Source organism: Andrographis paniculata, unplaced genomic scaffold (genome assembly GCF_009805555.1).
Source record: "Andrographis paniculata isolate CXL003 unplaced genomic scaffold, ASM980555v1 Contig82END, whole genome shotgun sequence".
Taxonomy (NCBI): Eukaryota; Viridiplantae; Streptophyta; class Magnoliopsida; order Lamiales; family Acanthaceae; genus Andrographis; species Andrographis paniculata.
Window position 1 is genome coordinate 2,808,198 of NW_026137620.1, and position 15,873 is coordinate 2,824,070.

Consider the following 15,873-nt stretch of genomic DNA (forward strand, 5'->3'; position numbering starts at 1 on the left):
CATTGCACTTTAAGCTCACCTTTGATCATCAATTCTCCACCCTCAATTTTGAGTTAATTAAAATGTGTAGCTGACAGGGCCGGCCATGGGCCCGGACGAGAGGGGCGCCCGCCCAGGCCCAATCTCAATAGGGGCCCATTATATATTTATGTTATATATAAACTATTTCTATATACATATTATTTGATTTTAATATATTAATAGAGGAATATGGCTTGACAGTTACATGTACTACTTATGAAGTTTTGGGTTCAAACCCATGTATCCTCAAAATTTGAAAATATTTTTTTATGCATTACACAAACACTACAAGAAAAAATTATTTTTGTAACAAAAATTTTTTGTTTTTAAATCTACTTTTTCCGTTACTAATGACATTAGAAACGGAATTATGAATGGAATTACGTTAGCTACGTGAACATTAGAGACGGAATTCCGTTACAAATATAAATTTTATTTGTAGTGAAAGTTAATATTAATTAATACTGTTATTAATATTTTGCATATAAAATTGTTAGAACTTTTATTTTATTTGATTGTTTATATTTTATTATAGATAAAAAATATATTATTTATAAATATTATTTAGACAAAATTAATATTACTACTATTATTGATATTTTATCTAAAAATACTAGAAAAAGTTATTTTATCTAATTATTTGAATTCTATTATAGGTAAAAATATATATATACTTCATCATCCCTTATCTATCAATTGAGGTGTGGTATGAATAAAATAGAAAATGCTAATATAACCTTATTATTAGTATTAGTATTTTGTGATATAAATGTAATGACATTTCTGTAATATATTGTAAATTGTAAAAGTATTTTCAATGTTAGCAGAAAGTACCGTTACTAAAAAAAAAAAAAAAAAAAATTGATACTTTATTATAGAAAGGATTAAAATAGAAAAATGAATAAATTATTAAGGGACGGAGGGAGTATATCATTTATAAGGTTTTTTATTATTATTATTTTTTTGCATTAAGAAGAAAATAAATATTAGACAAAATGATTATTATAATTGTTATTATTAGGCAAAATTGTCAATAACTCTCTTGTTGTTTTGAAATTTAGCGTAAATCCTCTTTATAATTTATAAATTGCATGACATCCTCTTATACTTTCAAAATTATTGAATAAAACTCATTTTTATATTTTTTGGATGATGAGAAGATGATTTCTCGTCTATCTTTTTTTTTATGGTGTGGATTTCATATAACATTTGTTAAAGTATAAAGGGACGTCACACTATTTTTAAAATACATAAAAATTTTATGCTAAGTTTCAAAACTATATGGAAATTATGAATAATTTTGTCTTATTATTATTATTGATATTTTTGCATAAAAATACTAAAAAAAAGTTTTTTTATTATTTATATTTTATTATAGGTAAAAAAAATATTATATATATATATATATATTTAAGGGCCCCTAATTTTTATTTCGCCCCGGGCCCATCGAAAGTCAGAACCAGCCCTGGTAGCTTATTTAGAAATAATTGTTGCCCTCAATCCATAGTAGTAATGGAGAGATTACCTAAAGAATTTTTAGCCCAAAGGATCTATAATATCCTACATATAAATGAATTGTCTCATTAGGCTTTAATAGATACGAGCGTTTCAACTGTCTTCACTTTCAATGAACATAGGTTTTTTAGTTTTTATTCATTTCTAGTGAATTTAGTCTAATTGGATAGGTAATTGAGTTTTCAATATCACTGACGAAGAATCGATTGAAAGTCGTGTAAAAGAGATATGCCTATTCGAATAGAAAGCTATCTCATTCATGTATGAAAAAACAAAATCACCATAAATTGTGTATTAATCTAATTAATCTCAAATTTTATGGGGAAGAGTTATGGTGTTGAAATTGGATTTTCCAAAATAGCACACGTAAAATATAGAAATAACACGTCTTTATCATACACAATATATGCTATTTGTAATGAAAATATGCGATGTTTGTTCATAATTACAATGTGTACTGTATAAGAGTATGTTATTTGTTAAAATCAATTGTTGCATGTATTGTGTTGACTATATCATGTGATATTAGTTCATAGGTTGTATTTGTATTATATATATTAATAAAAATGGTGTACTGTCAATATTAATATTTTGTATTGTGTATTAATATATTGGAAACTATTCAGCACATAATTTTAAATTCAGCACCATATCCACCACCAATTTTACATTTAGATGAAAATTTGAATTAACAATCCTCCGCCATAAAGGAGGAGTCAATCAAATATTAAATGAAAAAGTTATAGCTAAAAACAATAACTAAGGGTTTGCTTTTTAAAAATAATGTTTATAATAATTAGAAAAACACTGTTATAAAAAATTAAAATAAAAAAATAAAAGAGCTACAACATTTTTAATTTGAATTTTAAATATAAACTTATGTTCCATATTCATTTTATTCTCCAAACACTCCTAATAAACCATGGCCCGCCTCTTTTACTCTTCCAATCAAGTTTGAAGTAATTTTGGACTAAGTTTTTTGATCTTCTTCTTGTATGCTATTAAAGCTCGATTTATAATTTTTGTACATTATTTTAAGTTATTTTATTTGTATAAACTACGAACATACATATTCAGTCTGGTCACTCAGCGTTTTAGATGAATTGATTTTTTGTGTGTGGTATGAGAACTGTATTGGTAATATAAAAAATAATATTTTGTGTTGAATAATTGAATTTTTATGAGTGGGTGATATATGTATTATATTAATGTGTGTGTATATTTGTATTTTCTAATAATATTTATAGGGAATTATTCTATTGATAAATGTTGAGTGAACAGACTGATTGTTTTTTCATCTTATTTTCAGTTTTCATGATTTTAGCTTTGAATTGGCATATCATATAAGTTATTCGAAAAAAAGTTGGATTTTATATGATTTTACACAGTTACATGCTCTAATTCTTGGTGGAAAGTCTGTATAGTGTGTTTGACAAATTTTATGTTATTCTTGGGGTGTTATTTTATATTTTTGTTTCCTTTAAGATGTATATGTATGTTTTAGATTTCATTTCCCATTTGAGTTTAAAATAAATTTTATATAATTTTCTAAAATTAGACGGTCTATTTTTTGACGGAAGGATTGTGCAGTGTGTTTAATAAATTTTAGGTTCTTTTTGGAACTTGGGTTTGTAATTTTGTTTACTGTAAGATGTAGACGGGCTCTCGCCCGGAAGGACGAGATGGGTGCCCGCTCAAGGCTCAATGCCAAAGGAGACCCATACTTGTAATAAGATATATATATGTTGAAAAATGGAGTTTTACTAATCAACTTCGAACACCAAAAAAGGGTCAATTCTTTGAAGCGTGGTTAATTCACAATAATAACAACACCCTGTCTATGAAATAAAGATGTAACTCCAAGTAATAAATAAGATAGGTGTTTGGTAACCCAGTCCAACCTACATCTGGGAGATCCTAATCCATGAGATGATCCACTATAATCAATATTGAATATAATACAAAATAACCACAAACTCACTTAACTCATATCCTCTATAAAGACTTGCCTTGCATTTACTGTATAGGTACTAGTCATCACAAATGCATACTGACATCAGTGTCTACATCAAGCCCAAAGTAATGTAGTTCTTGAGTTGGTTGTCTTCTCCAATTGGATCTCTGATAACTCCTTCATTCTGTAACTCCTTCGGAGATTTTTTGTTGTGTAAAACACTTCAAAATATGGATATGGAAAGCAACATGAGTGAGAGCTTCAAATAATAATTTCTCTCTCTAGAATATCTCTCAAATGTGCTCTTTGTCAATTTGGTTTGTTCCAAGCTGGTTTTACACTCATCTTGTTGGCCATGAAATTTAAACCAATTTAATTCTCTTTGCACTGATATGGAACTAGGGTGTTTCTCCACATGTCTTATATCAATTTGACTAGTCCCATTCATCCAATTTGTCTCTGAATCGAAATGAGAAGATGAGACAAAATGCTTCAATTCCAGTTGCAAACTGTGTTTGTCTGCAGCCAGAGAGTCTCTTTGTTGTTTTTGGGTTCTAACATTAACAGGTGCAGGAGAGTAGTTTGTTCATATGCCGAAAGAAGAAATAAAAAAATATTTCCATTTAACATTCTCCCTATTTTTGGCATATGGTACCACAAAATTAAAGTCCAGGAATTAAGTCACTCACACACCCAATCATCCAAGTAGAAATCCAAGAGTGAGTTAAAATATTATATGCTAACATAAATAAAAGGCTACAGGCAACCTTTACAAAATGATAAGTTGGTTGCAATCACTACAGACTTCTAACAAAAACAACAAATAAAATTAAAAATCAGCAAAACAACAATGTACGAAACATGAGCAACTCTCCCTGAAAGAATTATTTCATTTTTCCTACATTACTCTCCTTTTGTGGGAGCAGATGACAAAAAACACAAGGACCTTCAAGGGGATTGTGCATCCTCAATTGCCATGGTAGTAGGGTCTTTGGGATTTCTCTTACATCTTCATCATCAACTATTGAAGGGGTATTGTCCTCAATTACATCACTTAAATCTCCTATTTCCAGCAGAAAGTTTGCCTACATGCTTATCTATTGCAACACTTGAGCTCTCATTACAAAGAATTAAATTCAAAATAATTTTTGTGCTTTCAGGTTCGATTTGGTTAGTCTATCCATTAACATGAACAATGGGGGTGGTTTGTTCATCATTATCACCTTGAACTTCATCATCACTCTGTGAAAGTTCAATATAAGTTTTCACCAAAAACTTATAGCATCACCAATATAAGTTCATTATTATCACTTTTTCAGAAACAAATTCTCCTTCATTTTGATGAAAAACGGTTATAGAAACAACCTCATAGCATCACCAAAAACTATTCCAGCAGGCACCATCAAGACCATTTGTGGATTAAATTGCTGCAGTTTCAGCAATATTTTGTTGTTCTTAGTGAATTCCTCTTTGGTGGAAGCAACAAAAAAAATATTGGTGGCCTGAAAATTCTTCAGAATTCGGTGTATGATTAGAATATCTTCCACATTGAGCTGATCCACGGAAACAACGTCCACCATAATCATATAATATACCACTAAATCTTCTACCAAATCGAGTTCTTGCGATTTTTCTTTCAATAAGCGTGAGAATGACTTTAAGATCGGATGACAACACAACCAAAATACGTATGCATAAAGATAGGGGAAGTTTTAACCACCATAAATTCAAAATTTGAAATTTATATTTTCTTCCGACGAATATTTTGCAGCCTGGCAGAAATTGCAGCAGTTCACTATCTTAGACTTACAACGTCCATTCAATCAAATCAACCATTGCCTACTCAAATCTCTTCTCAATATTTTTTCTTTTTAGATTTTTCAAATAATTTTTCCGAATTATTTTTATCTCCAAAATTCACCAAGAATATTTCAATTATCATAAGTATATTGGAGAATTTATTTGAAGTCCATACATGCAAAATCAAATAGGGTACGAATGCATAATCAAATGACATCGAAACTTCTCAAACTAATCGACATCCAACACCTTCGCAAGAATATTTTCCTTTTTATTTTGTTCAGGAATCCACACCAATCTGATTTTGATATTTTGTCTGAGTCATTCAATGGGCCATTTAATATTTCTCCCGTTCATCACATCTTTCACTAATCTGAAACATCTCTCAGTTGAATGTTCATGGCATCTGCAGTACCCGCAACCATTACGTCATGATAATATAAATTTGTTATTCTGAGCTCCTTTGCAATTTTTATTCCACTTTCTATTTCTGCTCTTCCTTAAGTTCTGCTTTACCTCTGGAATTGGTTTGTTCTCTGGAACTTCAACATCAGTAAGGAGACCACCACGTACACGTGTTGGTTACTTTGAGAAGATTCACAGAAATCCAATCTTTTGTGATCTTCGAAGGGTTTTCTAATAGAAAAGACTTCATCGAATTTTTTCTTGCACTTTCGAAGTCTATCATTATTTTGCTTCAACTACACATTTTCAGCCTTCAATCCATAATCTTCAATAGATTTATCAAGAACATCATTCTTCAGCTTCTCGATTTCATCATCCAATTTCTCATTTGATCCTCCAATCGATAGATAATGTCCAAGAGTTCCTTGCTTTTCAACACTTATTTTTGTTCAACAACCATATCCTCATAAGCTTCGATTAATCCATCAGCATCAATTTCTCTAGATTTATCAGAAGCTTTATTAGTAGAAACACCATCATTTTTAATGGATTCAGCCACATCGGCCATGAAAGCGACAACCTCTTCACTTTATGAATTTTCTTCAATTCTAATAGAACTTTCATCATCATTATCACTGCATGTGGCTTGGTAACCTATTTTTTCTCTTTTCTTTACCGTTGCACACCCATATTTGATGTGTCCAACTCCACAACATCCATAAAATGTAGGTTCTTGATTAGTCTCATGTTTAGCAAACACTGTGAGCTTCTCCTTCAAACCACTTTCGAACTTTCCTTTTGGCTTGCTGTAACATGATGACCTTTACTCAGAGTATTTTTTTGTGAACTTGATGTATTTGCATCACGTTGGCTACTTCTATTTTGAAAATTTCCATAGTTCAGTTTTGCAACCTTCTTTTCACTAATCATTCTTGAAAGTTTTCGACTCAGAAGTGTCATTTCCTCATCTGATTCAACCAGTTGCACATATTCCACATTTGATGCCATAATTTTGGGAGTCTCTTCCTTGAGATGATTCATTTCATAGTGTAGCAAGGCACCATGCAAAGCATCCAATTTCATATTCTTTAATTTTTTCGGTTCATTGAGCATAATCACTTTTTGCTTAAAATTTATTGTTAAAGTCCTAAGATCTTTTTCATTAGCCTTATTTCTTCAAAATGCATTCCGTTTCAGCTTGATTGACAATATCCATAAACCTCTTGTAATATTCTACAACACTTTCTATTTATCCACTTTGAGGCTTCAAACATTGCTTTCACATGCTTCAACTTGGATTCTCGAACTTGAACTGAACATTCAAATGTATTTTCTAGAATATTTCATGCTTCTTCAGCAACCTTGTCATTTGATATCTTTTTGGACTGATTTTCATTGACAACATTGAAAATGGAATAGATTGCCTTCGAGTTTGCAATTCCAGTAGTTTTTTTCATTCAAAGTCCATTCTCTTTTGGGTTTTTTCCCAACAATTGGAAAATTTTCTTCTCTTTGAATGGTTTTCATAGGATAAGATCATGCAAACTCAATAGCTTAAGAAATATCTTCTTCTTGAGACATTAGAAAAGTTTTCGTTTTGTTCGTCCAACTTCTATAATTTGTTCCATCGAACAATGGAAGTAGAGTTGTTGAACCACCTTCTTTCCTCATTTTCAAAACCGTGAGATAATCTAATCGACGATTTAAAGAATAGCGCTCTTACACGAGATGTTGAAGAATGGGACTCGACCAAATCAACTTCGAACAAGATATGGGCTAACTCCCTGAAGCGCAGTTAACTAATAGTAATAACAAACATTCTGTCGATGAAATAAAGGCAAAACTCCCAAGAAATAAATAAGACAAGTAGTTGTTAACCTAGTTTAGTTATAAACCAACTATATCTGGGAGATTCCAATCCAGGAGATGATCCACTATAATCAATATTGAATATAGTACAAAGCAACCATAAACTCACTTAACTCACATCCTCTATAAAGGCTTACTTTTCATTCATTGTATGGGTATTGGTCATTACAAATGCATACTAACAACAATGTCTACAACAAGCCCAGAATACTGCAAGCCTTGAGTTGGTCGTCTTCTCCAATTGGATCTCTGATAACTCCTTCCTTCTGTAACTCATCCGAAGAGTTTTTTGTGTAAATCACTTCAAAATATGGAAATGGAGAGGAACATGAGTGAGAGCTTCAAAGAGTAATTTTTGTCTCTAAAATATCTTGGAAATGTGCTCTTTGTCAACTTGGTTTGTCCCAGACTGGTTTTACAACCACCTTGTTGACCATGAAATTCAAACCAATTTAATTCTTTTTGCATTGAAATAGAATGGGGTGTTTCTTCACATGTTTGACATCAATTTGATTAACCCCATTCATCCAATTTGTCTCTGAATCAATTTGAGAATATGAGAAAAATATTTCAGGACCAGTTGTAGACTATGTTGGTTTGTAGTCAGATAGTGTATTTGCTATTTTTGGTTCTGACGTTAACAAAAGATATATTAATTTAATAATATATAACTAACTTTATAAATAGGGCTCATATTTATTTATAAAATGTTAAAGGTCAATTTATTTTCTACAATTGTAAAACACATTTGTCTACAAAATTAAAGGAATAGAAACATATTAACAAATTTTAAGATAATTAATTATTACGATAATTAATCATTAGGCCCGCTACCTCCGCATAACTATCCCTAAATTCATTTATTCTATTACTAATGATATTAGGAACATAATTAAGTATTGGTGATAGGTGGAGTGGCCCTTCACCTTATATACTAGGGGAGATCCCACACATTCGGGCACCATGGCTCTGATACCATGTTGCGAAAGGATCCGGGCATTCAACCTAAAACCAATTGGTGATAGGTGGAGTGGCCCTTCACCTTATATACTAAGGGAGATCCCACACATTTTCCAATGTGGGATATACTCAACAGTCCGCACGTAGGTGAGTTTTTTCATTTTTTGTTTTTTCTGCTTTTTTTTATTTTCAGAAATTAGGAGATTTTTTTTTTAAAAAAAAAAATTAGGGATTAAGAATTTATGGTTTTAATCTTATACTTTGTTTCAAATTTATGAGATAGAGGTAGTATCTCAAATCAATGAGTTTTTTGTTTTTCGAAATTGGGAAATTTTATTTTCTTTTAGAGATTAAGAATTTAGGTTTTAACTTTTAATTTTTTTTTTTTTTTGTTTCAAGTTGAATCATAAATAAGACGCACGTTCTCAAATTTTATTTTGTTAGAAATTGAATAATTGTCATTTATTTTGCAAGAATATAGATACAAAGTAGCTTGCAAATAAGAAGGAAAAAAAAATTCAATTATCAAGAAACTACCACCTACAAATAAAGTGTGATTGTTCTTTATTATTTTATTTCATTAAATTTATAAATGTAGTAGTATTGCCTAAAAATATTTATCTGGAAGTAAAAAAAGAAAAAATAAGACAAATTTATATATTCACATAAATGAGCTATTAATAAATTTTTAAATAGGAATACAACTTCTTCTACTAATTTTAATGAATCAAATATGAATAGTGTTGAACATTTCACATTAATTGAAAATTTGAATAATTTTAATAATGATGTTCATAATCTAAACAAGGGTAAATATATAACACTCCCTTGTGTTTTTAGTAATAATACACAAACACCTTATATTTTATTTATTGCGTTAAACTCTTTTGTGTTAATGTAAAGTTTGCACAAAACACCCTTTTGTCCAAAATTGATAAATTTTATACAAAAAAAAAACTCATATCTTAAATAATTTTTTTTAATTAAATAAATAAATAAATAATTTATTAATCATTCATTTCATAGTTTTTGGAGACAGATTGTTATCTAATTTTTATAAAAACTATAAAAATTAATGATTGATCAATTTTTTATTTATTTATTTTATTCAAAAAAATTATTTAAGATATTTTATGTTTTTTTATTTGTATAGAACTTGCATAATTTACATCTTTATTTAGAATCAAACATTAGTTTTGGACAAGGTGGGTGTTTAATATAAACTTTACATTAACACAAGAGGGTTTCACATAATAAATAAAAGGGTAAACTGTTTTTTTAGTCCCGTAACTGAACCCTCTTATAATTTTAGTCCCGTAAGTGGAGCATGTCGCAAACTAGTCCCATAAGTGAAAAATTTTCGTTGTTTTAGTCCTCCGGCATCGGAGACGGCCGTGTGGCTCGCCGGAATTCACGTATCCGCCAGGTGTCCCGCCAGGTCAGCGACACTTGGCAGACACGTGGATTTTATTTATTTTTTAATTTTTTTTCAATTGGACCAAATAAAAAAAATTAAAAAAGCAAATAAATTTTAAAAAAAAAATTTAAAGATTTTTAAAAAATGGAAAAAAAATAATAAAATCCATGTGTCCGCCAGGTCAGCGACACCTGGCGGACACGTGGCCTCCGGCGAGCCACGCAGGCGTCTCCGGCGCCGGTGGACTAAAATAGTGAAAACTTTTCACTTATGGAACTAGTTTGCAACATGCTCCACTTACGACTAAAATGATAAGGGGGTTCAGTTACGGGACTAAAAAAACCAGTTTACCATGAATAAAATACAAGGTGTTTTGTACATTTTTACTAAAATACAAGGGGGTGTTACATAATTTCTCATCTAAATAATGATGATAATCTAAATTCATCAAATAAAATAAGATTGACTGTTGAAGAATGTATAGTTTCTGACTTAGATATTTATGATCCTATATATTTATAAATCTTGAAGAACGTTTAAGACAAGTTTGAATAAGAATAATATCGGTTGTAAAATGTCGTTCTAAACATAATTTAGCTTTTTTATGATCGAGTGAAAAACTTTCTTAAGATGATAATGGAAACTTTTTAGGAATAATTGAGATGATTGTAGAATTCGATGTAATAATGTAAGATCATATTAGATGTATTTAAAAAAATAAAATTCATTATCATTATCTTGGTCGCAAAATTCAAAATGAATTAATTTCTTTATTAGCTCATAGTGTTAGAGTTTCCATTATAAAAAATACTTTATTTGCTTATATGCCTTGAATCTAGGGATATGATTTGGATATTATGTATTATATCGTATTGATATGATTTGGATATTAGATATTATATTCTAGATTTAGATATATGATTTAAATATTATTTGCATAGACTTATATTATAAATAGGCATGTATTCTCATTCTAACATGCTGCCATTAGGCCAAGCCATACGGCCAGGCCATGCGGCCAAGCAGCTCAAATCCTGCAATAAAATATGTTCTTCGTTTCTGTCCGTGGAGGTAGCCAACTCGTTTTTTGTGAACCACGTAGATCTATGTCTTCTTTACATTTTATGTTTGTTATTCAATCATTAACCCTAGTCCGTCACAATAAACTGATGCCTTGAAGCTAGTTTGCCACTTGTTCGTCTGGCATCGTAATGATGCATCTGGAAGTGGAATTCAAGTCAAGGTAAAGATGCCTTGGATCTAGTTTGCCACTTGTTTGTCTGGCATCGTAATGATGCATCTGGAAGTGGGATTCAAGTCAAGGTGGAGATGCCTTAAAGCTAGTTTGCCACTTGTTCGTTTGGCATTGTAATGATGCATTTGGAAGTGGGATTCAAGTCAAGGTGGAGATGCCATAAAGCTGGTTTGCCACTTGTTTGTCTGGCATCGTAATGATGCATCTGGAAGTGGGATTCAAGTTAAGGTGGAGATGCCTTAAAGCTAGTTTGCCACTTGTTCGTCTGGCTTCATAATGATGCATCTGGAAGTGGAATTCAAGTCAAGGTGGAGATGCTTTGAAGCTAGTTTGCCACTTGTTCGTCTGGCATCGTAATAATGCATCTGGAAGTAGGATTCAAGTCAAGGTGGAGATGCCTTGAAGATAGTTTGTCACTTGTTCATCTGGCATCGTAATGATGCATTTGGAAGTGGGATCCAAGTCAAGGTAGAGATGCCCTGAAGCTAGTTTGCCACTTGTTCATCTGGCATCATAATGATGCATCTGGAAATGGAATTCAAGTCAAGTTGAAGATGCCTTGAAGCTAGTTTGCCACTTGTTTGTCTGGCATCGTAATTATGCATCTGGAAGTGGGATTCAAGTCAAGGTGGAGATGCCTTGAAGCTAGTTTGCCACTTGTTTGTCTGGCATCGTAATGATGCATCTGAAAGTGGAATTCAAGTCAATATGAAGATTCCTTGAAGCTAGTTTGCCACTTGTTTTTCTGGCATTGTAATGATGCATCTGGAAGTGGGATTTAAGTCAAGGTGGAGATGCCTTGAAGCTAGTTTGTCACATATTCATCTGGAATTGTAATGATGCATCTGGAAGTGGGATTCAAGTCAAGGTGGAGATGCCTTGAAGCTAGTTTGTCACTTGTTCATCTGAGGCAGAACGAAGAAGTTTGTTCATCTGGCATTGTAATGATGCATCTGGAAGTGGGATTCAAGTCAAGGTGGAGATTTGTTAATATGCCTTGATTTTAGAGATATGATATGGATATTAGGTATTATATCCTATATATATGATTTGGATATTGGATATTATATCCTAGATTTAGATATATGATTTGAATATTATTGGCATAGACTTATGTTATAAATAGGCATGTATTCCCATTCTAACAAGATGCCATTAGGCCAAGCCATACGGCCAAGCCATATGTCCAGGCCAAACGGCCAGGCCATGCGGCTAAGCGGCTCAAATCCCGCAATAAAATATGTTCTCCGTTTCTACCCGTGGAGGTAGCCAACTTGTTTTTGGTAAACCACATAAATCTGTGTCTTCTTTGCATTTTCTGTTTGTTATTCGATCATCAACCCTAATCTGTCACAACACTATTAAAGAATCAAAAAAAAATTCCATAATTTTTTATTGCACTCCGGATATTAGCCATCACGAACAAATGACATTAATCGTGTGATGCATAAACATGTCGAGTAATAATATTAAGATAGAATAATACTTTCTACAATTTTTAAAAGTATATGATACGAGTGGTTTAGGACTTTTTAATGAATTGAAAAATGAACTTGAAGCTTTTGATCTTGATTTTAATAATATAAGAGGTCAAAGTAACGATAATGATTCTCACATGAGAGGTAAACACCAAGGAGTTCAAAAATGATTGTTTGATATAAATCCTAGAGCATTATATATTACATATATTTGCATAGTCTTAACCTTACTATTTGTGATATGACATATTCTTGTACAAAATTGATTTTATTTTTTGGGGTTGTACAACATATGCATTATTTTCAAGTTCTGCAAAAAGATGAAAATTTTTACTTATAATGTTTCAAACTTAACTTTAAAATTTTTGTCAAATACATGTTGGAAAAGTAGAATTAAAAGTGGTAAAACAATTAAATTTCAAACTCCTCAAATTAGATTAGTTTTATTAGATTTAATTAATTCTTATGATGGTCCTAGATCGAAGAGTGAAGCCAAAAGTTTGATTAGTTCGCTTGAATCTTACGAATTTTTTTTATTAGGTATGATTATTTGCTATATGATTTATTTGTTATTAATAGTATAAGTAAAAAATTATAAAATAAATTTGTATACATTGATACTACTATAAAACAATTAGAAGATGTTTTATTATATTTTTAAAAATATAGAAATAAAGAATTTTTTAATAGTATAAATATTGAAAAATAAATTGTTACCGATAGGATATTGACTGTGTATTTTCAACAAAATATAGAATTATTAAGAAAAAAATTGATAACAAATTAAAATGAACTTCTTCGGAGAAGAATTTTTTAAAATTTAATTATTTTTTAGTTGTAGTATATTTGACAATTACTTCTTTAAATTATAGAATTATACAATTAAAAATATTTTAAAAAATATTTTGTTTCTTATTTAATTCATATAAATTAAAGTCTTTAAATGATAAAGAATTAAAAAAATGTTGTTGTAATAAGATAATAGGATTGAAACTTGATTTTATTATTGAAAATCAACTTAAACTTTATGAAAAAATTTGATTTCATCCAAGAAACCAAAACACTCAAGGAGAGTTTGGAAATGTTATGGCTCAACACTCCAACCACTCAAAAACATAAAATCAACACAAAATAAACCCAAAGTGCCAAGAACACACCAAAAATGGGCCGGAACCCACCATGTAATTAAGAAGAAAATCCTCAAAAGTTTAAAACCAAAGGAAAATTATACAAACCAGAACAACCAAACTCCAACACAATTGAAATGAGCCCATTGCAGCTCGAAACAACAAAAATGGGGGAAAACGTGTCAAGAAACTGCACACAAAACAGGAGGAAGGCATCACCATCGATTCGCCGAAACAGCATCGCAAGGAGGGAGGCGAGGGAAGGGAGAAGTGTATGTACATAGAGAGAGATTAGAGAGAGTGGGTGTAATACCCGATCCGTAATCGAACTAGCCCATTAGGCGTCTTTCTAAAAAAATACTTACTATGCACTTTGAAAAGTAGCTGGAGCGTTACATAGTCTAAATGGCATTTTTCTATATGCGAACTATAGGGGCATGTAAATGTCATCTTCTCTTGATCCTCTGGTGCTATGGCAATATGGAAGTACCCTAAAAATGCATCTAGAAAACAATAGTAAGATTTTCCTGCTAATCGCTCAATTATTTGATCAATAAAAGGTGTTTGAGAAGGGATTGTATGCTTTAGGGTTGAATCCTGCAGCATGGACATCCACTCCTTGAGTAATTGTGGGACAGGTATCAGAAGGGTGTTCCGTGCTATTGCATATTCCACACGCCTTAATTTTTGAATTCCCTATAGCCATCTGTTGAATAATTGAAGTTATCTTATTTAATTGTTGTTGTAGGATACTTACCTCACTTGCCTTTTTCACTGCCACTACGTCTCTTAGGCTGAACTGCTGCGAGTTCATAACCATGTCATTTAAGTACATCCCAAGCATCTCTAGGAGTTTTGTTCATCAAAGCTCCTCCACTTGCTGCATCTATGATCCTCTTATCGATGGACATCAAACCTTCATAAAAATATTGAATTAGTAACTGCTCAGGGATTTGATCTTGAGAACATCACATAATTAAAACATTAAACCGGTCCCAATACTCAAATAAAGACTCCCCATGTTTGTTGTTTGATTCAACATATTTGTTTCCTTATGTTCACAGCTCGCGAGGTAGGAAAGTACTTATCGAGAAATTTTCTCTTCATATCAGTCCATGTAGTGATGCTTCCAGCAGGTAGATTGAAGAGCCAATCTTTCGCAGCACTTTTTAGTGAGAAGGGAAAAACATGTAATTTGATTTGATCTTCTATTACTCTGTGCGGCTTTATACTGGTGCATGCGATGTCAAACTCTTGGAGGTGCTTATATGGATTTTCACCTTCCAAACCATGGATACAAGGTTACAAATGGATCAGTCCCGACTTCAATTCGAAACTAATGTCACCATCCACAGTTGGAAAGGTAGTGCAGAGGGGCTGTTGAGTCAAATTAGGAGCTGCTAGCTCCCTTAGTGTCCTTCGGTCCATCTTTTCTTCTAGTTTGATCTCCTTGGAACTAAAATTGCTAGATGATTCGTAGGCCAATTAGCAATCAGAATCCTCGCTTGACGATCCTTTTCCAATTTCTTTTTGGTGGCGTTCTCTAGTCTCTTTTCTCAATCGACGCGTACTCTTCTCGATCTCGGATCAAAGGTAAAGTTTCATGTCCGTTCAGATCACGACATAAACCAAAGAAAATAAGAGTATTATATATATATGAAACAACCAAAGACAAAATGAACCAATTAGATTTCCCCGGTAACTGCGCCAAAATTTCACAACGTTTGTCACACGCTGCAAAACTAAATAAAATATACCTACTTCCACAATAAAAATAGAGTAATATAGTTAGAGTAGGGTCGTCTCCTCAAGGAATTCAAAAGGTATTCATCATCAATTGTTCAATAATAAAGGGGAAGTGAAATGAAACTAAACTAAACGAGAATCAAACTAGCAAAGTAAAAATCTATGGAAAATTCTACGATTGAACTTCAATAAAGACGAACTCCTAGCCTATGAATGAAATTGACAACTTGGATTTTGAACTTCATCATCGATAAATATTTAATTTCATTGGCTTATAAGTAAATTAGTTATAGTTACCAACACGTGCCTAACAACCAACTTTTTCT